The sequence below is a fragment of the Canis lupus genome, chromosome 13 (assembly GCF_011100685.1).
Source record: "Canis lupus familiaris isolate Mischka breed German Shepherd chromosome 13, alternate assembly UU_Cfam_GSD_1.0, whole genome shotgun sequence".
Classification (NCBI taxonomy): Eukaryota; Metazoa; Chordata; class Mammalia; order Carnivora; family Canidae; genus Canis; species Canis lupus.
In genome coordinates this window covers 34,854,146-34,874,207 of record NC_049234.1, presented here as the reverse complement: position 1 = coordinate 34,874,207, position 20,062 = coordinate 34,854,146, and the positions used below count along the sequence as shown (strand labels likewise).

The 20,062-nt window shown below is 44.8% G+C and overlaps 1 long non-coding RNA gene across 2 annotated transcripts; it reads left to right on the top strand.

Moving 5' to 3' along the window:
• Nucleotides 1-12,544: 12,544 nt before the first annotated feature.
• Nucleotides 12,545-19,148, top strand: LOC102155574. Of its 2 annotated transcripts, none has more exons than XR_005368327.1 (4): nt 12,545-12,662; nt 13,517-13,616; nt 16,691-17,190; nt 18,085-19,148. It is a non-coding gene; the product is annotated as an uncharacterized LOC102155574 (long non-coding RNA). The 2 variants fall into 2 exon arrangements; XR_005368326.1 differs by having other exon boundaries at nt 12,546-12,680.
• The last annotated feature ends 914 nt before the right edge of the window (nt 19,149-20,062 follow it).

Below are 20,062 nucleotides of genomic sequence, written 5' to 3'. Positions count from 1 at the left end.
GAGGATGGGCACCCCACTGCTTGGGGAGACATGAATGCAGAAGGCAGGTCAACAGGCTAGGATGCTGGCAATGGGCTCCACAGGGTGGAGACCGAAGACTGTGCTTCTTGCTCTCTGCAGTTCCGTGGTAATGTTTCAAGTGTCTTCAATCCAACTTCCTGTGCTTTTTGCAAGAAGCAAGATTGAGGTTAATCTGCTACCAAGTAAAGGCAACCATTTGCATGTTCTCTTGGGGAAAATGCAAGATTTGCAAAGTCAAATCTGATTAAGATACACAGGCTTCCTTAAGGAACAGTGATTATGCATCACAATGAAAGGATAAACAGAGCCCAGAGTGGTGAATTCAACAATAGACTTTACAGCTGTGAGCATCAGTTGCCTTTGATAGGGAGCTTATTGTCTGTGCATAAATTCTCCCAATTCTCCCCCAGTGGCCTGGCAGAGGAGTAAAAAAGAATCGTTTTTCTAACCTTCTGAAATGAAAAGGAGTCCCAGTCCTCCTATGAATGTTGGCTTCGCAAACCTTCCTGTCTAACCACCACATTTGTTGCCCAGGGTCTCCCCCCTGGGGAGCCAGGTTCAGTTTAGAGGAACTCACTATCCTCAAAAGAGGAGGAACAGGGGCTCCAGCTTAGGTGGAGAATAGCTGTCAAATGATGGATGCCCCAAATTAGATCAGCAGCATCAGAATCGACACAGAGGCCACATTCATCCCGGATACCTCACCAGGACAGAAGACATAGACATGGCCAACACGCACATGAGAAAATGCTCTGCATCACTTGCCACCAGGGAAATACAAATCAAAACCACAATGAGATACCACCTCACACCAGTGAGAATGGGGAAAATTAACAAGGCAGGAAACAACAAATGTTGGAGAGGATGCGGAGAAAAGGGAACCCTCCTGCACTGTTGGTGGGAATGTGAAATGGTGCAGCCACTCTGGAAAACTGTGTGGAGGTTCCTCAAAAAGTTAAAAATAGACCTGCCCTATGACCCAGCAATTGCACTGCTGGGGATTTACCCCAAAGATACAGATGCAATGAAACGCCGGGACACCTGCACCCTGATGTTTCTAGCAGCAATGTCCACAATAGCCAAACTGTGGAAGGAGCCTCGGTGTCCATCGAAAGATGAATGGATAGAGAAGCTGTGGTTTATGTATACAATGGAATATTACTCAGCCATTAGAAATGACAAATACCCACCATGTGCTTCAACGTGGATGGAACTGGAGGGTATTATACTGAGTGAAATAAGTCAATCGGAGAAGGACAAACATTATGCGTTCTCATTCATTTGGGGAATATAAATAATAGTGAAAGGGAATAGAAGGGAAGGGAGAAGAAATGGGTAGGAAATAAAAGGGAGACAGTACATAAAGACTCCTAACTCTGGGAAGTGAACTAGGGGTGGTGGAGGGAGAGGAGGGCGGGGGGGGGGGTGAATGGGTGACGGGCACTGAGGGGGGCACTTGACGGGATGAGCACTGGGTGTTATTCTGTACGTTGGCAAATTGAACACCAATAAAAATAAATTTATTATTAAAAAATAAAATAAAATCCATTCCACGAGAAGAAGGGGTAAGGCAACAAGAATGGACAAAGGCATCCTGTATCTTTGCACCAGTGTTCACCACCCTAGTGGTTTGAAGTTCAGAGGAGGAGGAGAATTTTGTATGCCGGAATGTTGCTGGATATAGCATGTGGGCATGCAGATGGCCCTTGAAGGAAAAGAAGAACTTATAGAAATAATGCTTTCCATGCTGTGTGCCACACACTAGGCCCCACTCCCTTCTGACTTCTGGGTCTTGGTTTCTCCATCTATTAAAAGAGAGGGTTGTCTTCAAGTGCAGCTAACAAATTCAAAAGATGAAGAGGTTGGTTGGGTTACAAGCATGAGAGAAGCAGCCTTGACTACAGGTGCCAAGTATCAAATATAGGCCCCTGGTTGGGAAGGCAAAGGGCTGTGGTCAATGGGGCTCATATGCCTCTTCTCCAGTGGCAGGAGCTCCAGCCCATGGTGACCAAGTGGGAAAGTACAGAGTGTTCCCAGATGGTCTTGCTTCTAAAAATGAGCTTGAAATCTGGACTCTGGTGAGAAACATTTTTGCTATGAAGTATTGGACAGTAAATTAATTTATCTCTAAATACCCAGAACAAATGGGACATAATCTGAGAGGCCAGTTTGACCTTCAGACTGCTGGTTTTCAACTTCTATCCTGGAGGATAAAAAATGAGGTTCTATTAAGATGGTGTTATGGACTGCGTGCTTGGTCTCTCCCACACCATATGCATATATTGAAACCCCAACCCTCAATGTGACGGTATTTAGAGGTGAGGACCCTTGGGGGAGCACAAGGGTAGAACCTCATGATGGTATCAGTGCTCTTATAAGAAGAGGAAGGAAACTATCCCCCCTCTCTCCACCATATTAGGACACAGCAAGAAAGTGGCCATCTATAAACTGGGAAAAGATCCTCACCAAGAACCCAAACTTGCTGGCACCCTGATCAGCGAAACCTCCAGAACTGTGAGAAATAAATGTTTGTTATTGAAGCCACCATAGGGTATTTTTTATGGCAGCCCCTCTTAAGACAGAAGAGTCAGCTTTGGGACCAGCAGATCCCTCCATGACCTCCAACTCATCCCCTCTGCCTGTGGGCAAGGGCTCATCTGTTTTCTGCTTTTGCCCTTCCAGAATGTTGTGAGCAGATGTGTGCATGTGTATGTGGTCTCACTGGAGGTTGAGGGATAGACTCAAGTTGGAGAGATTTTGGCTCTTCCCTGTGTTTGCTGAAGCTCCACAATGTGTCCAAATGGCTGTTGAATTTTTCTTTTGGCCAGCCCCAGAGAAGGCCTGTTGGAAGTACCACTCGGAGGGTCTTTGAGAGGGTGATGTACAACGAGCGCTGATGTATTTAATCACATGGTACCCTAGGGATTCCCTGGGCTTGGGCTGCACAATTAGAGGACTGGTATGAGGATGGAGAGGGCTAGCAATGGAGCAGAGACTAGGAGAAGAGGATGGAAAGTGAGTGCAGGTGGCCTGAGCTACTTGCCCCAGCTTCCCGAACTTGCTGGGACCATGATGCTAATAACACCAAAGGGAAGATTAATATCTTACATTTGCTGAGACACCTCTCCATAGGCAGGACTTGACAAGTTATCATAATAAATCTTCACAACCACCCCAAGAACTAAATGGGATCCATGGTGGGCTTACAGCCACATATTAAGCCATCTGAGCCACGAATCAAGCTTGGGCACCTTCCTTCTCCCTCAGCTAATTGGCAGGAACTGCCTGCTGCTGCTCCTGTGCACTGAGGGAGAGGCACCAGGGGACGTCATCCCCATGGACACTGGCAGATGCTCCTGCTCCTGGCTCCTGCCTCCAGTCTCGATCATTTCATTTGTCATTTGGTTCAGAACAGGGGATGGGAACCTGCTCTTCTGGAGGCCAGGAGAGCTGAGGACTCTGAGTGTATAAAGTGCTACTTTACAGTGGGTGCTATTGCAGGCACACATTGAGCACCCCTACCCCAGCATCCACTAAAACATGTGAGTGGGACTACACAGGCCTCTCCTAGGACCTGCAATATGCCTGGAGTTGATCACCTACTGACACCAATGCCAGGCAAACTGGGACCCAGATCCAGAAACAGACCTGCCCTCTGGATGGACCAGATCGAGGGAGATATAAGCCTTGACCCGGGACACAGAATAGGGGTCTTCTGGTTAACAGACCACATGTCTTTATCAGCCTTTGTTTGTTTCTGGCTACCTAATCGATGACCTCAAAATCTGGCTTTGAGCAGTCAAGATGCCTATTTCTCACATACTCGATTGAGGGCCGGGTTTGGCTTTGCTCCAATGTCTCTGCTCCCAGGCCAGCAGCTTCCCAAGGCTGTGTCTGCTTCTTGAGGAGGGGGCATGAAAGGAGCAAAGCAGACAAGGAGATGGAGCACCTCCTGACACTTGGTGTTGAAATGGATGGACCTCCATGTCCCTATTGTCCCCTGGCTTATTAAGTCTGATTCTGGGCAAGGCTCTTCCCAGGCCCCTGGGCTGTGGTGGCAGGTCACATGGCAGAGTGGGATGGTCATTCTGATATAGGGAGGGTGTGGAAAATCAGGACCAATGACCACTTTCCTGATACCCTAACATGCAAAAATGACATGGCCACTTCTGAAAGACCTCGAGCCTGCTGTGGGCTCCCTATAACACACCTCTCATGCCAGTACAAATCTCTAGCCTGCTCTTCATCTGGCAGCTCCTCAAGGCAGAAGCTGAGGTGGGGATGTTTGTCCCCATGGCCCCAGAGCCCAGCACTGTCACAGGAGAGGCCAGTGTTGTGAGCATTGCATTCCTGCCCTCAGACCATCTGGTTGTATTTGTCTCTTTCTCTGTTTCTCTTCTCCAAACTGTGATTATTCCTCTTTGCACATATTTTGAACCACCTACTCCAAATGAGATTTTCATGCCCAGATCCATGCATCTTTGGTTGCTACCTAATCCCAAACAAACAAAACAGCAAAAACCTGCAAAGTTGTATTTGCAATGGCTTGGAACACCTTGAAAGAAAGCCCTGAGTATGTCCCTGCTGTGTTGCCCACGCACCCAGAGGACGTAATGAAGTCTTGACAAATGTGACCATGTACACAGGCAGTGACTCTCAGACGTGTTTCAGCCTCTTGTTTATCAGATGCTGTGAGTCTCTACCTCCCCATCTGTAAAAAGGGGGCAGTGCCTATTTTACCAAATAGAGGGTAGTGAATAAAGGAGCAGAGCACTGAGGGGGTGATGTTGGAATCAGACATAGAGTATGAACCGGACGGGAGGGCACTTACATCTATTCTCTCTGTGCCTTGACTTCCTTACCTAAAAAAAATGGGCAGAAGAGCCTCTAACTCATAAAGTCATCCTGAGGACACAAGCACAGGACAGATTTGGAAGGGATTCTGTAAAGCATTAAGTATAAGGCACTTCTGATAAGGCTTAATGATATTAGAATAATCGTCCCTGCCAAGAGTTCAGAAAAAACAGAAGTAAAACTAAGCAGTAATCACTAAGTCTTTACGCATACACCAAAAGACAGTGTGTAAATCGGGATGACTCAAACCAAAACACAGAATGAGGCTCAGGTGTATAATGTTATAAAGCAGCTTAATATGGTGATAGTGGGAAAGTATTGACTGCTTATTCTTCACAGTGATTGGTTATATTAGAACTTTCTTACGTGATGGGGAATTGGCCTTATACCTCAGACCAATCTTGGGAAAATGGTATAAGTTTTGCTTATGATTTCCAGAGGCATAAGTAAGAAATGACCCAGATCAAGTTTGTCTTGCAAAATAAGCTAAATTATAAGCTTTGCTTGTAGGACTAAACTGGTTTTGTCTGCTCAGGGAATTCTCCAGGCTGGCTTCTGTTTGTTTTTGATTTTAACATCCCTATTGATTTATTTAGACCAAACAATAAACTGTTGTTTGCTGATCTGTGGTGAGTAGTGGGGGTATTTGTTTTGCCTTTTTTATTGACCCAGCTGCTGGGACAATTTTGCACCAGGCGGGGACTGGTATGATGAAGTCCTCAGGCTCTCAGTTACCCAGCACAGAGCCTGCTCTCTGCCACTTTACTGTCTTGTGATGCCAGACTTCTGGAAGTGCACGAGGGTTGTAGTGCAGTAAATTATAAAAATGACTGCAAAGCCTTCCCTGTGTTTGCACCTTGGCAATGTGATGGCACAGAGTCTGCTTCTCTACCCCTTGGATCTGGGTTGACCATGTGACTGGCTTTGGTCAGTGAATATTAGCGATCCACTGATGGAAGTGGATTGGAAATCCAATGATGGAAGCAGAGGTTTAACAAGTGCTTGCCCACTGGGGCTTGTTCTCTTGCAGCTCTTGGAATCCCACTGCCATGTGACAAACCAGAATAAGACTTCTGTATAAAGGGAGACAAATGGTCCAGTCTTCCTCATTGCCCTATCTGGCATCCAGCTAAATCTTGAAGCAGAACCACTGGGTGATTCATAGTCGGCCACATGCATGAGTCCAGTTGAGAGCAGAACAGCCTGGCTGAGTCCAACCCACATTGAAACCTATAGGATCATGACTACAGAAAGAGTTAGGTTTTTATTGTTGTTGTTGTTTTCTTTAAAGTTGTAATTATTTATTTCAGAGAGAGAGAGAGAGCATGAACATGGGGAGAGACAGTGGAGAGGGAGATAAGCAGATTCCCCTCTGAGCTGTGTGAGCCCAACGACATGGGGCTTCAGCTCCGGACTCTGAGATCATGACCTGAATCATAATCACGACCCAAACCAAGAGTCAGGGGATTAACCAGCTGAGCCACTCAGGAGCCTCCAGAAATAGTTGTTTAGGCCACAAAGTTTGGGTTTATTATATAGTTAAAGCTGACACTATCAGTTCACCCAGTCCACACCATGTGTTTTCTGTCCTGATAGGGCATCCTCAACTGGCATGGGACACATTGATAAATGGAATAGGGGCCGTGTCTGGCCGTGTCTCTAAGACTATAATCATGTTCAGTGATTCACTAGAAGAACTCACTGAGTCCTTCATGGAGATGAGCTGTTATAGTCATGGTTACAGTTTATTACAGGAAAAGGACACAGATTAAAATCAGCAAATAAAGACGCAGGGGGAGGAGTCCAGATGAAGCCAGACACACACACTCCCAGCTGTCTATGCCCAGTGGAGCTGCATGGACAGTGATTAGTTCCCTCAGGACCATGTGTGACATGTGCAAAGTGTGCCCTGGTTAAGAGTAAGAGCCCATCAATGGTAGGAAAGTAACTCAGCTCAGATGTCTCACGCTCAGAAGATGTCAGCCATCGGCTGTGGATAAGAGCTTCATGTGGTTGGAGCACAGGTTGCTGTGAACATCACAGAATCCTGTCATTTAGGGGAGAGCTAGGAAACCAGTCTCTAGCACAGGTCTTTTAAAAACTTTTTTGGCTGAGTCTCCTCTCCTCTTGGCCTCAAGTGATCCAGGATAGAATGAATGCGTTAGATGAAATCACCTCCATGGCTTCATTTAATTCCGTGATGCCATGACCCACCAAACTTGATAATGTCACCTGCAGGAGTCATTGACTCGGGGGTCTGGATCCTGCCAGTGCCCTTTAAATGTCATAGATTGTATTTCCTTCTCATTATTCTAATGATCCATTTGCCTTCTTGTTCATTCAAAATGGAGATGCAATCTATTTCCAATCCCCAAGATAATCAAGATTTTAATGTAATTGTGGAAGAATGACCCAGTTAGCATAAATAACTCCACTGCTTGGCCATCCCTTGATAGTGTGAGAGATGTGAATCTTGTGTTCATTCACTTAACAAACACATAGTTAGCTCCTACTGTGTGCCGAGCACAGAGTCGTGTGTAAGGGGCATGTAGGCAAAGAGAGTTGACTGTGGAGCTGACAGGTCAAAGACAGAGAATGACAATAAGGGGTAGCCACAAGGCAGGATGGGGAGTACTTAGCTAAAGAAAGCATGGTGTGATTAAAGCCCGGATGGGCCACCCTCCCAGGCTGGTCACCCAGTCAAGGCTCCTTAGAACAACAACCTGAGTATTTAAGATCAACAAGGATTGCCGTCGATGGAGGTTGAGTGTGGAGGTGGCTGGGCAGGTGCACCAGGCCCAGAAGGCAGCTTATGGCAGGGAGAAAGACAACAATATCCACCAAGCTGCATGTGAATTGGGTGCTTACAAGGAGCCATGCACCACTCTGAGCTCCTTACCTGCACTAATTTAATCCTCCAAAGAACTCCAGGAGACTGGTGCCCTGGTGCCCTTCTTGTCTCCTCCTCAAAGAACCATAAACTGTGGTAGGGGCATGAATCATAGCCTAAAGAGACCAACTAATGTTAGTTCAGGGCAGAACCTGATGGTGAGACTCCAAATGAGAGCAAGGGGCATATTTGGGGAAGTGCTTCCTGAGGCTGGAAAGGAAGAAGAAAAGTAGGACCCCGTGGGTCTAGGGAGACTGGGAGGAGCTTATAGGAGGGGCTGTGTTTGGTTTGTAATTTCATAGAACCAAGGAGTGATGGGAATGGGCCTCGAGCCCATGGGTAAGACACCTGCCACAGGGACACTGGGGTGGGGCCAGGGGGCATGGAAGGCCACAGGGCAGGGGGACAAGGGTCCTGCAGCAGGACAGCCAGGCTGTGAGAGCTTGTAGTCACTCAGGCAGGGCTTGAATATGGACTTCACAGGTCATAGTCTAGAAGGATTCCCAGACTCTAGTCCCAGCTCACAACACACTGGCTGTCTGACCTTCACAAAGTTACTTGGATTTTCAGGCCTCAATTTCCTCACTGATAAGTGAAGCTAATGTGATCTGCATAGAGGTTTGGAAGTGTAATTTCTCTAATGTAGAGTAAGCCAGATACCTGTCGAATAGCGCAGTGATAGCAGAGGACAATGGAATAAGTTAGCCAATGAGTAAATAAATCAGGGAATGAAACGTCTTGAAGGGAAGAGGGCCGAGGATAGAGCCTGACCCACACCACTGGACCCCTCCCCCTCCAGGCTGCTGTGGTGTATTATTCAACATTCTACTTTTAATTTCAGCTGCCGTAGTCAGAGGCTGCCAGCATTCACCCCTAGACTCTAATGCTCTGCGGCTGTGTGAACCTTGGGCAAGTGACTACCATTGCTCTAAGACTCGGACCACAGGAAGCCGGTGGCCACCAACTCATAGAATCGTGGGGAGGATTCAGTGACGTAATATATGTAAAGCACCAGCACACTTAGAACTTAAAAATTCACAGTCCTTTGAAGACCTAAAAATGCTTTTCCCAAATATGAACTCATGTGATTCTCGCGGCTTCTCCTTGGTGTATGTAGGTCAGAAATTTCCATAGGTGAGAAAACAGAGGGACAAATATAATCTTATATTTTCTGTCAGGAATATCAGGATTAGATCTGTGGCTCCTTGACCTCACCTCGTGTGCCTTCCTGGCAGGGCCAGTGCACGCAACCACGTGTCATCTCTGACAAATTCTTACTAATCCTCCAAGATTAAAGTCCCAGGATGTTTTCCTTCCATGACATCCTGGAAAGAATCACGTAATTCATTCTGAGTTCACATAGATGAACTAGGGCGTCCAGGTCTAGAATTCCTATCTTTTCCCTCCAGAACTGGTGCTCTTTTAATCACACTGCCAGGAAAAATCCTGAAAGATGGAAATGTACAAAAAGGCATGGGGGTAGCCTTCGGATGGAACACTGGGCATCACCCAGCAAACCCCTTGGGGTTATCTGCGTGCATCAGGGTCTGAGTCCTTCAGGATTTTCACCTGGGCTTAACTCTGTAAGTTATAACAGACAACCTTGAGGGTGAAGACAATTTTTTTTCCATAGAGGTGTAAATGAATTTTGGATTTCATCTGGTGGTGATGTGATGGATTCCACCCTCCACCCCTACCCAATGGAAGAGCTTATTTCAAACATTACATGTGATTGGCCAGTGAATGGATTTTGCCTCCATTAGCAAATTCATTTCAGCATTCCTGAGGTTTTTAAAAAAAAGATAGATTTATTTATTTATTTATTTATTTATTTATTTATTTATTTATGACACAGAGAGAGACAGAGAGAGGGAGAGAGAGAGAGAGAGAGAGTCATAGACACAGGCAGAGGGAGAAGCAGCCTCCCTGTGGGGAGCCCGACGTGGAACTCAATCCCCAGAACCGAGATCATGCCCTGAGTCAAAGACAGATGCTCAACTGCTGAGCCACCCGGGCGTCCCACTACTGAGTTTTGATTCTGTATTTCAAGTTTTTCTCTTGAGAAGTTTTAATATCTTAGCAGATCTCTCATTAACTAATGAACTTAATAAAATCTTTTGACATTGTTCGTTTTACAACTGTGTACAAGGCTTGATTATGATTACTTTGAAAGCTGCCTTTTAACATCTTAGTGGTGTTAGGAGAGAGGGAAGGAAATAACTGTAGATTTGAAACAGAGAGCTCTAGGTATATGTCAAGGAGGCATATACAAAAGTGTTTGCAAAAAACAAAAACAAAAACAAAAAACAAAAAACAAAAAAACAAAAGTGTTTGCAGAATGAATGCATACATTTGTGCATGTCTTCAAACATTTCTTTAGATAAATGCATCATACATCTCTAAGTACATCCACATATAGCCTCAACATTGACTTGTTTTGGTTAAAGATTGCACGTTTTAATATCTGGTATTTTTTTAAGATTTTATTTATTTATTCATGAAAGACACACAGAGAGAGGCAGAGACACAGGCACAGGGAGAAGCAGGCTCCCTGCAGGGAGCCCGATGTGGGACTCAATCCCAGGACCCTGGGATCATGACCTAAGCTGAAGACAGATGCTCAACCACTGAGCCACCCAGATGCCCCAATATTCGGTATTTTCTACCGAAAATAAACTCTCCTGTTTTATATTTAGATACCAATAAATGTTTCCTTATACCTTTTAACATTGATTTTTTGTTACTAAATAATATTATACATATCTCTCTCTCTCTCTCTCTCTCTCTCTATATATATATATATATATATATAGCCACTCAGGTGTCCGTGTCCCTGGAGAGAGAGAGAGAGAGAGAGAGAGAGAGAGAGAGAGAGAGAGAGAAGGAGCGAGAGAAGGAAAGAACACTTTACTTCAGGAAATGTTAGTTTTATTTAAGAGCCACAAAGCCAATGCCTGGTAGCTATGTATCTATTTACCTATTGATCTATGTGGAAACAAATGCAAAAAGTCCTATCCCACCTGCCAAATTTATTTTCACTCCTTGAAGACCTTGGTAACTAACTATTCTTACAATTCAGGTCAAGAGCTGTTCTGTTTTAAAAAAAACTTTTATTCTTTGAACTTAATGAGATATAATTGACTTATGACACTGTAAATTTAAGGTGTACAATGTGTTGATTTGATATCCTTACATATTGCAAAATGTAGGCACCGTTCTTGATCCAGGGCTGAAGTTAACTGGATCTGACCTTCTGTCCTGGCTGCCTCTGAGGAAAGCAATTAAGTGTAATTGAAACTGTGGTCCAATTAAAACTATGAGGAACATCACTAAGTAGGGGGAGATGGAGGGAGGGCAGGGAAATGGTTGGGTCTACAGCACCATCTGCATAATGCACCTGCCACTATTCCATCTCACCTAGCAGACAAGCTTTTGAGAGTCTTTTTTGAGACTCAGGAGCTGTAATAATCTCTGGACTATTAGAGGCAGGGATCCTTAGGCTTCTGGGCACATGCATTCTGGAAAAGTGCTTCAACTTTGAAGAGAAAGGAGAAGAAGGAGAAAAACACTCGTGTTTAATTGCACCTCTTATGTGGCCAGCCCTGAGCAATGCTCTTTTTACACAGTATTTCCACTGTCTCTATCCCCATTTAGAGATGAAAAACCCGAATCCCTGATACATAAATGATAGTGTGTCCATGTAATAAAATGCCAAATGGTCATAAGTAAATCATGTTTGCAAGAGAAATCTCTCTCATGTGTGAGGCAGAGGGTGGCGAGAGAAGGGAGAGGAGAGACAGAAACTTCGAGCAGACTCCTCACTCAGCATGGAGCCCAATGTGGGGCTCAATCCCATGACCCTGAGATCATGACCTGAGCTGAAATCAAGAGACAGATGCTTACCTGACCAAGCCACTCAGGTGTCCCTGCAAAGATTCTTAGTGACATGAGAAAACGCTCATGAGATCATGGCAGGTAAAAAAAGAAGTCATAGTATAAAAGTGACTGCAGTCTGGGTTCAGTTTTGTCAAATAGGAATAAATAAATAAATATGGACACCATAACTCTTCCTTTCTTCTTCATATCCTGCTCCTGGATGGAGGGGAAGAAGATTTATTTCACACACACTTTATCTCATGTTCTTTTTCCTTCTGACCAAGCCAAATGGTGGGAAGGAGATAACATTTTAAGAAATTTTAGAATAATTCTTTTAAGTTTATTTATTTAAGTAATCTCTACACCCAACATGGGGCTGGAACTCACGACCCCAAGATTGAGAGCTCCAAACTCCACTGACTGAGCCTGCCAGGTGCCCCTAGCAGAACCTTTAAGAACTTAGGACTCCATCTCCAGTTACTGAAATGGTAAGAAGGCCATACACACATTTGTACATCACTTTCTCAGGAAAACAATCTGACTGTTCTGTTAGTGTTATGCTGTGTAATCCTCCCTCTTGTGTAAAAGCTAATCTAAGAGTAAAGGTCGTAGTTGGAAAGGATAAAAAAAAGCATATTAAGTCTAAAGGAGTATCTTTATTATACACACACGCTTAGCTTTTCTTTATTTCAATGGATATTATCCTGGCACCTGATATGATCCAGGCATTAAGCTTGGAACTGACAATCTAAGAGTGTAACTCACATAGTAGCCGCCTGTTGTGAATCTCTTAGTCCAGTGGCTGCACAAAGCAATAATAAGAAAATCGCAGGACACGTGGTCGCTGCTGTGACAGTAAGTGCCAATGCTTTGGGAGCAGAGACAAAGTCTTAACTCACAACATCTTAACTTACACAAAAGTCCCCACAGAAGCTGGCATCTGAGCCGAGACCCAGAGAGTGACAGTTTGCTGGTCAGATACGGATGGCGAGAGAAGCTTGGAGGACACCATGATAGCTAAGTACCCAGACATGAGGAAGTGGGCTCTGTTTCTAAAATATAAAAAATTTATATTTTAGAATATAAATAAATATTATAAAAAATATATATTATATATTTATATATATAATAAATATATATAATAAAAATATAAATTTGCACCGAGAAAGGCTGGACTACCCACCCAATGGGTGTTTCTGGATTTACTGTTGAGTGTGGTTGAGAGTGAACACATTTAGTTCTTTTGCAGAAGAAGATGGCTATAAAGGGGAGTAAGGATGTAAAATGCTATAAGCCTATAAAGACAAATGAACTGGGCAGGCAATAGGACTGAGGGAATTCCAGAAGAGGGAAATTGGACAGTGGAGTGAAAACTGGAGAAGCAGATAGGGAAGGTGGAGTTTAGAGTGCTCACAGGAGGGCTTCAGGTTAGGAAGGGACATAATTCTCCTTCAGAGAACCAGGGGGATCGGGTACTTAGGTGACAGACGCGGTGAAGGTCAAGGATGGAAGCAGATCTGAAGTCAAATATACTCATTGCTGAGTGAAGTAAGTCAGTCGGAGAAGGACAAACATTATATGTTCTCATTCATTTGGGGAATATAAATAATAGTGAAAGGGAAAATAAGGGAAGGGAGAAGAAATGTGTGGGAAATATCAGAAAGGGAGACAGAACGTAAAGACTGCTAACTCTGGGAAACGAACTAGGGGTGGTAGAAGGGGAGGAGGGCGGGGGGATGGGAGTGAATGGGTGACGGGCACTGGGTATTATTCTGTATGTTAGTAAATTGAACACCAATAAAAAAAAAAAAAACAAAAAACAAATATACTCATTGGAAGTGGATATCCAGAACAATTTAAGTTGTCTCCTCACAGGATATGAAGGATGTCATCTGGTGAAATTGGAGAGAAAACGAGGAAAGAAGTCGTCAAGGGATCTAGGAAACCATGGACTTGACCCAAGGAAGCCAGCACAGTGAGTACACAGATGCGACAAGCATTCCTGCTACTCAATAACGATCATTAAAATATATGTGGTTTAAGAGACGTAATCAAATGCCAACATAATTGCATGTAAGTTAGGAGGGATTTATCAGAATCAAGCTGATAACGATTTATTTGTATTATTTGGGAAATAAATTTACATTCTTAATTACTCTTAGGATGCGTAAAGTAACGTTAATCGTAAGACGTCAAAGACCACCTCTAAAAGATTAGAAATAAACAGGAAAAGTGAGAACAAGTTCCAAATTGGGAAGTAAAACAAATAAAATTAGAGAAAAAAAATCTTAAAAGGTTTAGCATACATTTCCAGAGCCCACCCTCACCTTTTCAACCAACCCTGGAATGAAGCTGCAGAGCTCCCCCAAAGGATGATGTCTGTCTCCCTGCCTCTGTGTCAGCACCCCAGAATTCAGGTGGGGTTATATATATTTACAGGCTTGTAAAACCGCATCAGCAACGTGCCAGCTCTTGTACGGGTGGCGGGTCCTCACTGTTCCTCTACTATTGTATTCTCTGAGTTGAATGTATGTGTGTATAATTCTCCTGTGTTTCATCTTGTATATTTTTAAATTGTGTCAGATAATATGAATTAAAATTTATCATCTTAATCACAAAGTGTACAGCTCGTGGCGCTAAGCACATTCACATTTTTGTGCAACCATCAGCACCATCCACCTCCAGAACTCTCTTCATTTTCCTCAATTGGACACTCTGTTCCCAAGAAACACCAGCTCCCCTTCCCCACCTCACCCCAGTCCCTGGCAGTCACAATTCTACTTTCTGTTTCTACAAAAGGCAGGTACCAGGTACAAGTGGCTTCACAGTCATTGTCTTTCGTGACTGGCTACTGTTACCACAGCATCATGACCTCCAGGTTCATCTGTGTCATAGCAGGTGTCCGCATTTTCTTCCTTCTGGAGGCTGAATAATGTTTCATTGCACGTATACACCACATTTTGTTTATCATCCACCTGTCAATGGACATCTGGGTTGCTTCCACCTCTCAGCTATTTTGCATAGTGTTGCTGTGAAAGTGGATGTGCAAATATCTCATTGAGTCTCTGCTTTTATTTTTTTAAGATTTGAGAGAGAGAAAAAGAGGGGGGGGGGAAGATAGAGGCAGAGGGGAAGGGAGAGAGAGAATCCTCAAGCAGTCTCCCCACTGAAAGCCAGGAGGTAGGACTCGACCCCACGACCCTGAGATTATGACCTGAGCTGGAATCAAGAGTCAGATGCTAAACCAACTGCGCCACCCAATTGAGGCTCTAATTGGGCTTCTAATTCTTTAGGATAAATACCCAGGAGTGGGATGGTTAGAGTATATGGTAGTTCTATTTGGAATTTTTTGAGGAGCTCCATAGTATTTTCCACAGCTGCAGCTCGCCAGTTTTCATTCCCACCAGCAGTGTACATGGCTCCCATTTCTTCTGCATAATATTCTGCAAGAAGCAGCAGCCCTGGTTCACTGGAGCCACCCACCCCAGACAGAGCGGAAGGAAGAGCGGCGCCCGTGGGTTGCAAGGCTGACTTGCAGGCCTGGCCCACCTCTACTGCGGTGAGGGCCCCCTGCCGGCCGTCACCCAGCGGCAAAAGGCAACTACCTTCTCAATCTCCCTCAGAGCCGGGAAACGAGAATGTAATTAAGTATGAGATATGACTGCTGACCATCCAACTGACAGAAATTAATAGGATTTGTAAAATTCATGGCTGGCAAGGGATTAAAGGAAAACGGACTTTTCCTATATTGCTGATGGGATTATAAATTACTGCGGTCGTTTTAGAAAGTAATCTGTTCTATTAAAATTAAAAACGCATCTAACTTTTGACCCAATAATCCACTTTGGGGAATATATGCTATAGAAATAAAATTACCAGCATGTAAGGATGGATGTACAAGGATATCTTCGTAGTGTTCTTTGTGGCAGGGAAAACAACCTGGAAGAAATGCAATCATGGTATGCTGCTTATGCCCTCAATTTACTTATTTCTCTTGATACAAAGTAGCTATGACTTTGTGAAAGAAAAATTACGTTTCACAATATATTGACTATAAATAACTGTATAATTCTATGAGTGCAGAGAAAAGGGTGGATGGTACATAAGCTGTTGGAACTGAGCGCCTGGGTAGTAGCTTCCAGGCTTGTTGCAATGAGTGGGCTCCACCAGGGGCTAGACTGCGACTGTATCGGGATGCACCTGTTATTCTGGATTTCTGGAATCTCCAGCATTTGCTGTGAGGGGTGGGGTATAGCTCATGGAAGAAACTCTTGAGTCAAATCCTAAGTCAGCGACTCACTAAGATATGCTACCTTCATCTAATGGGAATGCCCACCACTCGCTTGCCAATCTGAAAATCCGTGTTCATCTTTGGAATTCCGGCCTGACCATCTCCTGCCTGGTGAACACCTCCTTGTTCCAGTTGGCAATTACTTTCTGGCCACGAGCACCTGCTACCTTACGCACACGTCAGTCACAGCGCTCGCTGCCCAGAGCTGCAAATCCGTGAACAGCTCTGAAATGCGTTATTGGACTATAGGCTCCTCAAGAGCAGGAGATACAATATCACTCTTCATTCATTCATTCTTTATTCATTCATTCATTCTACTTTGACACTCATGCCCTCTCCTCCTTCCCAGCCAGGATACAGGCCCTGTAATTAGAGATGAGGGATTGGGAACAGCATCCTTCAAAGCCATACTTGCAAAAACTATGAATTTCTTACGTTTTAGGAGATATTTTGGCAAGAAGTGCTGCCTCTCCCAGGAGCCCCAAGGGGCTTCCAATCCCCCATTACTGATTATAGGCAGGTAACCCTTAGGTCCGGGAAGTTGCCTCTTGACAGCCTTTCACTAGGGCTCAGAAGGAGGTATGCCCTGTAGCACACAGGAGAACACCAACACACAGACATTGTCGCAATGCTTACTATATGCCAGAAATGGATACAAGCATTAGATTAGGAAGCTGCATTGCAGACATTTTTTTCCATGGCCTCTTTGTTTGCAGTCCTGGGTATTAACAGGTATCACCTCTCCCCTCCTTTCCCAGGTACCTAAGGAGATCCTGATCCCAGTCCCAGCTCCGGGGCAGACCCTGGTTAATCAGGATACAACCATACATTTCACCAGGGATCCACTTAAGAAGAAAGGACTTAGCCAGGTGGATGTGATTATCCTGTTCTCAGGATTTGTCACCTAGTTAAGGAATCATTCTCTGTGAGAGAATGCTTTTCTGGGTGCTTCTGGGAAAAAAGCATCCTGGCTCTTAAGGGAGATACCGCAGGAACTGATTGCTGTTTCTGTGGATTCGAAGCCCAGGACTGCTATAGTCACCTTCTACTACCTCCAAGGGGAAAGCATCACCTGCTGGAGGGCAGAACTGGGGAGAATCAAAGACCCTGTGCCAGAGCCCTGCCTCACCCAAGCCTGCACACCAAGCTGCTTCTGGATGTGCTTTCTTCTGAGAGCCAGTAATTCTCTCATGGAGACAGGGAGGGTGAGAAGTAATCAGCCATGAGGAGCAGAGAAGAGATGCCGGCCAAGCCAGAGGTGTGCATGCCTGAAGTGGGACAAGGGAGGGTGTGGAAAGGGAGGAACCCAGACTGGCACTTGTAGAACAGGTGCTCCCTGTTTCCTAAAGAACCAGACCTTTGGATAGTGCCTTTCTGCCTGGCCATGACTTCTCATCTACAATGGAAGCTCTAGTCTCCATACAGCTGCTTCTGGGTTGGCCAGGCAGGTGGTAGATGCTCACAGAATGAGCCCTGGATGGGGGCCACCAACACTGGTGCAAATGGGGCCCCAGTGCCTTCCAACTCTGTTTCCCAGTCTTGGGCCAAAGGGCTGCCAAGTAGTTGCAAGCTAAGGCCCCTCTAGGGTCTACACCAGTGGTCCATGTTTAATGACTGTTTAGAAAAAAAGCCCTGTTTTGTAGCATTTGCCAATTTTAATGAAGTAGAAATACTCTCACTGTGGCCAAATCCAAGGTCCTGATGTTGTCACTGGATGTGGAGTTAAGAAGAGATGGTGACACTTGGCTCTTCTGAACCAGTGCAGAGGCTCCAGCTCACCCCTGGCTTCCACAGTCCCATCCTTATCACTCTGTATGCTTTAAATGCTTGTCAAGATCCTTTCCCTCTCCTGGCAAAGGTGGGCGACTGAGAAGCCAGGCAAGGGATACGAGCTCATGCAATTTGTCAAAATGATTGATACTGCCCAGCCAGAGGGCCAGGGCAAAGGATGCTTGCACAGCAGACTGGGAAGGAAGAGTGATACCTATAATACAGAAAGGGACATGCAATTTCAGAAAGTGGATTTATTTTTTTCTTAAACAAGAGGGATAGGTAATGCCATTCTGTAGCCAAGGCTCTCTCTGGAAACCTCAGACATTACTACTCTGTTCTTGTTTTTCTAACTGTCTCTCTCTCTAGCTTTTCATTGCAGGAAGGCAGCACGACAAGCTCTCCTTACCCAACTCCCAGCCCCGAGCTCCTTCCCTCTGACCTAGACAGCAGGTGGATGTGTTGACCTCCAGGCAGCAACCCTACCACTGGCAGGCTGGGCGGGTGAAGCAATGTCTTAATCTCCGTGGCTTTGGGCTTTTCACCTGCAGGCTGGGGCTAGCAACACCTACCTCACATTCACTTGCTTAGAAATACTGTTGAGGGGCACTTGGGTGGCTCAGCCAGTAAGCATCCAACTTGGTTTTGGCTCAGGTCATGATAAAGGGGTTGTGAGATCAAGCCCCACATCAAGCTCTGTGCTCAGCAGGGAATCTGCTTGATATTCTCTCCCTCTGTCCCACCCTCTGGTAGGCTCACTCTCTCTCAAATAAATAAATACATCTTGTTTTAAAAAAAGAATTATTTTGATACCTATCTTGTTGCTTCCTGTGAATCCCAGCTGTCAAGAGGAAAACATTTGGCGATCCATGGAACATGCCAGATACAGTCTGTGTTCTGCACACAGCCATCTCCTTCTTTGCTAAGTCCTGTTTGACCAACCACATCTCTGTTCCAAATCCCCATGAACTTTTCCCTCCCACACAGGAAAAAGTCCACATTCTATTAGTGACTGGACTCTTAACAGTTAAGGCGTTCACGGGGAAAAAAAATTATCAAAACTGAGGCTGTGCTTATTCTCTGACCAAGTCAAGTCATTTCTAGGAATTTATGTTGTGGACACACAGCAGAGCAATACACACATGCAGAGTGTCTGTTGTGGTATTGCTTGTAACAAGAAAAATAAAACAAAAATACACACCCATGGAGGAAGACTGAAATAAAGGACAGCATATGAACTACCAGAGAGAGGCTGCGTGTCGCTTAGCATGCACCTGGCTCTCGGGAAATATGGGATACAGAAAATGCTGTGAAGCCATTTCAACGAAAAGGGATCTAAAGCAACTGAGACCCATAAGTGAAAAGAAGGCAAGTAGTAGAACAGTGTGTATGGTTTGCTTCTATTTTGCTTAAAAGATCCCCTTTCTCTCGCTCTTTAAATGCATTCAGAGGTCCAGAAAAGATCTGTACAGCTGCAGAAGAAACACTTTGGTATTAACTTTTATTTATTTTTACAGAATTAATTAATTAATTAGATCCCGGCTGAGCAGGGAGTCCGATGTGGGGCTTGATCCCAGGACCCCTAGATCATGACCCGAGCCAAAGGCAGATGCTTTATTGACGGAACCACCCAGGCACCCCAGGCATTAACTTTTAGAAAATGAGACTGGAAGACCATTTCCAGAGTCTGCTTTCTTTTTTTTTCATTAACAATATGCATCAGACACATTTACATGAAAATAAGCACAGTCTTGTCACCCTTGCCCCACTGCCCCAAACCTCACCACTGGGGCTTTTCATCATTTGTTTGGGCTGCCACTTAGGCTACTGGCAGTTCTTCACAATTCTTCACATGTATAAACAGTGCCAGGGTGCTCATATGTCTCTGTCCTTAAAGACTATGTGCCCAGGTGGTAGAGAAAGGAGATGCTTTCCATGTTCACATGGGGTACTCTGTGCTTCTTGATTCATTCTGAAACCATGAAATGACTCAGTCTTTACCAGTTGCAAGACTGTGGACCAGAAAACCTCCCAATCCCAGTTTTCCTCATTGTGAAATAGAAATATCTGTCCCAAGGGGTTGTTCCAGAGAATATGACTGATGAATGCCAAGTATTCAGCTCTCAGAATGCTCATCGTAAGCACACACTGTATGATCAGTAGGTGGCAGCTGGGATTATTACTTTAATCACCAGGGACAAGAAGAACAGGGCGATGAGAGTGAGCCATGCTCGAGGGAGCCATGAGTGAGCTTGGAGAAGGTACAAGAGTCCAACATGCAGCATGAGACACACAGAGCATGGGATTGGAGAAGGGGACAGTGCAGGTGACTCATTTGTTTCTCCTCTTTTCTGGAGACA